General features: G+C 48.0%; 1 non-coding gene across 1 annotated transcript; it reads right to left on the minus strand.

Moving 5' to 3' along the window:
* Positions 1 to 1,104: 1,104 nt before the first annotated feature.
* Positions 1,105 to 1,178, minus strand: TRNAT-UGU (transfer RNA threonine (anticodon UGU)). The gene has a single exon. It is a non-coding gene; the product is annotated as a tRNA-Thr (tRNA).
* Positions 1,179 to 6,529: the final 5,351 nt, after the last annotated feature.

Consider the following 6,529-nt stretch of genomic DNA (forward strand, 5'->3'; position numbering starts at 1 on the left):
GGAGGCAACTCAAACATTATCTCCCTGCTTCCCTTGGCAAGTTCTGACTGAGAAAAAAAAATTCCCCAAACTGAAAAATTTTGCTGAAAAACCAATACTAGTCTGTTTGGGGACTTTGGTTTGAAAGTATTATTATTATTCTCTTCTGATTTCTGAATCAGTTCAGTCTTTGTCCTCCAGGTGTGTTTCCAGCTGTTGAGTTGTGGGGAAGAGAGGCCAAGTCATGATGTCTCTTCCCCTCTTTCATAGTTTCATCTAACTTGCTAGGAAGCTCCTTTGCTACCATGTGAGTCAAGCGGTGTCCATTGTCTCTGTGCTATCTTGGAGAAGCCTGCATTGTACACGGTTCCTGGCATAGTCCTTGGGAGTGTGGATACCTTCAATGGGACAGCAGCGAGTCTGGCTCCTCCCTTGTCGCACCTGAAAGGCTGGTGGGGGGCATTTCTCAACCTCATAACATATCTCAGTAATGCACACAGAGCAAAACTTCATAACTTCCCAACCAATGCGAGCACACACAGTCCAACAAAATATTAATGTTCAACAGATCAAGACTTTTGAAATGATACCTCACCAGGCAGACTTTGTACAAACCATGTCATCATTATATGAGAGTGGTGAATATGGGGCTTCCAGGTGCTGCTCTGAGCACAGTGTGCCACACCTGGGCTTCCATTGCAATGGAGACGTACCCTTGGAGTCCATCTCTCCTGGGATAAAGATGGCAGCAGGGCTGACCTGGGTCATCTGACTTGGGATCCTGGATGTAAAGCTGAGGGGCTAAAAACTGTGGTGCAGATATTTGTGTTCACAGTGAAGCCTGAGTTCAGAAACCCTCACCCCTCATGGGGCCTCAGAGGTTGGGCTCAAGCCCATATGTCTGTATTGTAATTTTCCAGCGGTTGGGAGGGAGTTTTTAGGAAGTGGAAATGGTAAAATCACATTGAGGGAACTGGACCACTGACCTATCAGCTCTCAACACCCAAACTTTCAGTCACTCTATTATCAATGCCTTTGAGTGTAATTTAAACAGTAGGTCCACCTAGCTCTGAATCTTGTCTTCTGACAGTAGCCAATACCAGGTGCCCCAAAAGCCACTCCCCCAGGCACTACTGGGAGTTGAACCCAGGATCTCCTGTTTACAAAACAGGTACTTTAACCAACTAAGCCATGGTGCCTGCTGTTATTTAATGCATATGTGCTCACACCTGACTCTCTGACAAGTCCCACTGGGCCCTGACAAGCGTTGCTCGTGTTTGGCTTCTGTAAAGCAGAGGAGCAGGTGAAGTTTTGCTCCCAAGGTGTGTGTGTGATTCTTTGGCCAGGTCTACGCTACAAAATTAGGTTGGTGTAATTACATTACTTAGGCTGGCAATGCAGTTATATCAACCTAATCCCAGTGTAGATAGCGACTCAGCTGTTAGAACTTTCTGGAGCTATGAAAGGGGAGGGGCCCAGCCTCTGTAGCAGGAATGCAGGGCAGATGAGTTCACGGCAGACTTTATGGGATGCTGGTGGAGGCCAGTTATGGTGATGTAATGACCAGCAGCATTTACACTGACAATTTGTCACTTTAAGTTTGCTGCAAAAAGCTCTAGGCCTCTCGTCGAGGTGGTTTAATTTTGTCACCAAAACAGGGCAGTTTTGTAGCCAGACGTGGCATTGCAGTGTGTACACCAGCCACAAGCTGCCGACTGAGGGAGTGTTGTGTGTTTTTCACACACCTGAGCAATATAATGATGATGAAGTAACTTTGTAGTGCAGACCTGGCCAAAGATTCACACACACACACGACTTGCAAGGAAAACGTCACCTGCTCCTCTGCTTTGCAGAATCCAAACACATGCAAAGCTTGTCAGGCCCTGGTGGGGAATGGCAGAGAGTCAGGTGTGAGCAGACAGTGTATTTTAGCCACAGGAAGGTACTATAGCTTAGCTGGCTAAAGCAGCTGCCTTGTAAACAGGAGATCCTGGGTTCAACTCTCAATGATGCCTTGTTGAGTAACTCTTGGGGCACCTGGTATTGGCTACTGTCAGAGGACAAAACACAGAGCTAGATGGGCTTTTGGTCCAGCCCAGTATGGCTGTTCTTATGGTTTAAATTACACTCACAGGCACTGACAATAGAGTTACTGAAAGTTTGGGAGTTAAGAGCTGATAGGTCAGTGTTCCAAGCTCTTTGCAGATGACCCCATCCCTCCGGGACAGGGGCAGGTCTGGGCTCTCACACCAAATGGCACATTGTGGCTGACAGAATCTGCGGGCAGCTCATTTAGTTTCCAGTGAGGATTGAGTCCTGCTTTGTGCACCCTGTGTGAGAATGAAAATCCTAAACCGCCCTTTGAAATAACGAATGCAGCAGGACGTGTTCTTGTCCCTGCCCCAAAGCAGACAGACCAATGGAGAAATGCCATGAGTCCATGGAAATACTCCACTGCCATTTTACGTTTTTTGCTTGCTAAATTCTCTCCCAATCTTGTGAGGTCCAGAGCCCGGTATTGAGCCTGAGCCGAGATGTCTACTCTGCAAATTTACCACCCCACAGCCCAAGCCCCGGGAGCCTGAGCTGGCATGGGACAGCCGGGGGTGTTTCATTGCAGTGTGGACATAGCCTAGCATTATGTCTACACTGCCATTAACACACCCAAGTCACTATTCTCAAACCCTGGGTCAGTTGATTCAGGCTTGTGGGGCTTGTGCTGCAGGGTTATAAAATTACAGTGTACACACTTGGGCTTGAGCCCACCCTCTGAGACCCCACGAGGGGTGAGGGTCTCCGAACCTGGGCTCCAGTCTAAGCCCCAGGAATCCAAATCAGATTATCCAGGCCAGCAAGGCCACAGGGATTTTATCACAGTATAGATGCACTCTCAGGGCATGTCTACATTGCAACGTAAGCCCAGGGTTAGCAGAAGTCATGTCAGCAGCCCCAACACATAAGCATAAACCATGAGGAAAAGACCCACCCCCTAAATAAGCTGGGCAGTGTCCTTCCCCCGACAGTTCATAAGTCCAACAACCAAAAGTCCTTTAACATGAACCATCCCCTCTCTGCACCCCACTCACAGCTGCTGTCCTTTGTCAGTGCAAGGCCAGAGGTGCCTCTGTACAGTTCACTTGCCATTCTGGGTGGAAGAGGGGGAAAATAAGAAGGCACCATACTCACTATGTTGCCTAGGGACTCATTCATCGCTCCACAGCCACCCTGTCCTAAAGTTGATCTAACACCTACATTTTAGTATTGGGACCCAGACCCCAGCCCACTTGGCTTTGGAACCTCTGTCCACTGGCTAGCAAGTGCTATTGAATTGAGGGTGAGTCCCTCATTCGGGGTCTGCCGAGCACAGTTGTGCTGCCCTCCATTCACACAATAAGGATAACAACCCTTTATTTCTCCTGCCCCTATAACATGGAGACTGGGAATCCAACACCAGCCAAAAGTGATCATTTTGGCAAGCAACCAAAAATGGTTCCAACATACTGTAAACTCCACATGCAGACTCATACACGAAACCTTGCAAGAAAATCTTCCTGAGGGGGTCTGAAGCTCCTGCTGCTGGAGGGAAGGAGGGAGCTGTGGGTTGGGACTGAGGAGCAGTGTGAGGAGGCAGGGCCTGTGGGTTGGGATTGAGGGGCACTGGGAATAGGAGGGGGCTGTGGGTAGGGACAGAGGAGAAGGGTGAAGAGGAGTAGGCTCTGGTTGGGAGTGCGGAGCAGTGTGCATAGGAGGGACTGAAGGTTGGGACTGAGGGGCACTGGGAAAAGAGGGGACATGGGTTTGGGCTGAAGAGCATCCTCATTTGGGGATTCAGCAGGACAGGGGAAGGCAGCAGATGATTCTAATTTCTTAGGGATATTCTGTGTGTGTGTGCGTGCGTGCGTGCGTGCGTGCGTGCGTGCGTGCGTGCAGGGAAGGAACATGCTATATGCCCAGAGGCCTTTATTCTTCCAGGCTGCAAGGACAAAGGGGCTGTCAGGAAGTTGCCCCTTCAAAGCCACACACAAAAAGGCCCTTCTGAGGAAAGGGAAAATCCTGAAGAGAAAAAGTACCATCAAAGAGGACTCCAGAAAGACAGTTTTAAGATCTTGGGGAGTAGTTTATCACCTGACCAGTAATTTGAATCCTGGATCCTCAGATTAAAAGTCTGATGTTCTACCAACTGAGCTAGCCAGGCTCACAACAGACAAGAACAACTTGGTGCTGAGGAAAAGCTAGTGAAAAAAACAAGAGCAAGAAACAATAGGGGAAACTTGCTGCTCTCTCTGGCCTGGTCAACACTACTAGTTTATATTGAATTTAGCAGCGTTAAATCACATTAACCCTGCACCTGTCCACACAACAAAGCCCTTTATATCGATATAAAGGGCTCTTAATACCGATATCTGAACTCCTCCCAGACGAGGGGAGTAGTGCTGAAATTGGTATTGCCATGTTGGATTAGGGTTAGTGTGCCTGCAATTCCACGGTATTGGCCTCCAGGCACTATCCCACAGTGCACCATTGTGACCACTCTGGACAGCAATCTGAACTCGGATGCACTGGCCAGGTAGACAGGAAAAGCCCCACGAACTTTTGAACTTCATTTCCTGTTTGCCCAGCGTGGAGCGCCGATCAGCACAGGTGACCATGCAGTCCCAGAATCCAAAAAAAGCTCCATTGTGGACCGTACGGGACATAGTGAAGCTAAGGCTTTTTCTCAGCTCATTTCACCACCCTCTATCCTGCTGGGGTTGAGTTTATCACAGGTGTTACCCAAAATTGGGCCCGCTAGTAAGCGTAGGGAGGACTAATGACCCTCCAGAGTTTGGCAGAAAGCAGCAGGTTCATTATACTGACTGCTAAGCTCAAAAGAAGAAGAGGGGGGAGTGTCACACTCACACTTGCATACTCATGCTCCCAGGACAGGCACAGCATTGGAGATGTCAGGATTCTGCAAGGGAACTGTCCCACAGCGCAGCTATGGACGGTGCGATGAAGGTAAGTCTTCCTGAGGCACAATGAAATACAACACAGAGAACCACTGGCCAGGCGGTCGGGCAAAGGGCATTCACTGGAGGTACAAGCTTGTGAGTGACTCCTGAGCACATGGCCCCTTCCCCTTTTAAGGACCTGCACCAAATGGTCTGTGACTAGAGATGACTTGGCTGCATCTGGTTAGTCACACTCCACCTTGGGCAGTGGCCATGCTCTGGTTATGCAAGTGCTGCCTAATTAGAGTCCCAGACACCTTGTCTACCTGGAAGTTCTTCTGCTCTTTAACCAGCCCATTCATCCCTCGAGTAGTCCAGGAGGGAGCAGGAGGGGTAAAGCCACTTCACAGGCATTCAGAGAGGGAGAGGAGACAAAAGTGGGAGCAGGGGATGTATAACAGACATTTTGAGCATAGAAATCACTGCTGCTCCTACAACAGCAGGGACAGGCTAGTAGGAGCTGGGAAAATTAAGCCATTATGCTTCTGCCTGGTTTCGAATGAGGGACCTTTTGCATGTTAGGCAAATGTGATAACCACTACACTACAGAAACTCTGTTGCAGGGGTCTGCCTGTCCCTTCATAAGAACATAAGAATGGCCAGACTGGGTCAGACCAAAGGTTCATCCAACCGCGCATCCTATCTGCCAACAGTGGCCAATGCCAGGTGCCCCAGAGGGACTGAACCTAACACCTCCACCCTCGGACAAAGAGAGGCTAGGGATCCCATTCCTTACCCATCCTGGCTAATAGCCATTCATGGACTTAACCTCCATTAATTTATCTGCAAAAAGAAATAGGAGTACTTGTGACACCTTAGAAACTAATAAATTTATTTGAGCATAAGCTTTCCTGAATGCATGCAGTGGAAAATACAGTAGGAAGGGATAGATATAGATATAGATATAGATATAGATACGTAGAGAACATGAAAAAACGGGTGTTGCCATACACACTATAACGAGAGTGATCAGTTAAGGAGAGCTATTATCAGCAGGAGAAAAACACCCTTTTGTAGTGATAGGATGGTCCATTTCCAACAGTTGACAAGAAGGTGTGAGTAACAGTAGGGGGCAAATAAACATGGGGAAATAGTTTGACTTTGTGTAATGACCCATCCGCTCCCAGTCTTTATTCAAGCCTAATTTAATGGTGTCCAGTTTGCAAATTAATTCCAATTCAGCAGTCTCTTGTTGGAGTCTGTTTTTGAAGTTTTTTTCTTGTAATATTGCGACTTTTAGGTTTGTAATCGAGTGACCAGGGAGACTGACGTGTTCTCCAACTGGCTTTTGAATGTTATAATTCTTGACATCTGATTTGTGTCCATTTATTCTTCTATGCAGACACTGTCTGGTTTGGCCAATGAAGGAAGGGGCTGGATTCAATGGTTCCTTCCAGTTCTAGGAGATAGGGTACATCCATTATCTTTCTTTTTTTTCTTACTGCACATCAGACCCAGGACTTGCACCCAGCAGTTCTTGGGGCCGTGGGACAGAACTGAACTTCACTGGCAGCAGTGAGGGAGAATGGTTGGGAATGAGCTGTCTGGGGAATATTTTA

This window comes from Gopherus flavomarginatus, chromosome 11 (assembly GCF_025201925.1).
Source record: "Gopherus flavomarginatus isolate rGopFla2 chromosome 11, rGopFla2.mat.asm, whole genome shotgun sequence".
Classification (NCBI taxonomy): Eukaryota; Metazoa; Chordata; order Testudines; family Testudinidae; genus Gopherus; species Gopherus flavomarginatus.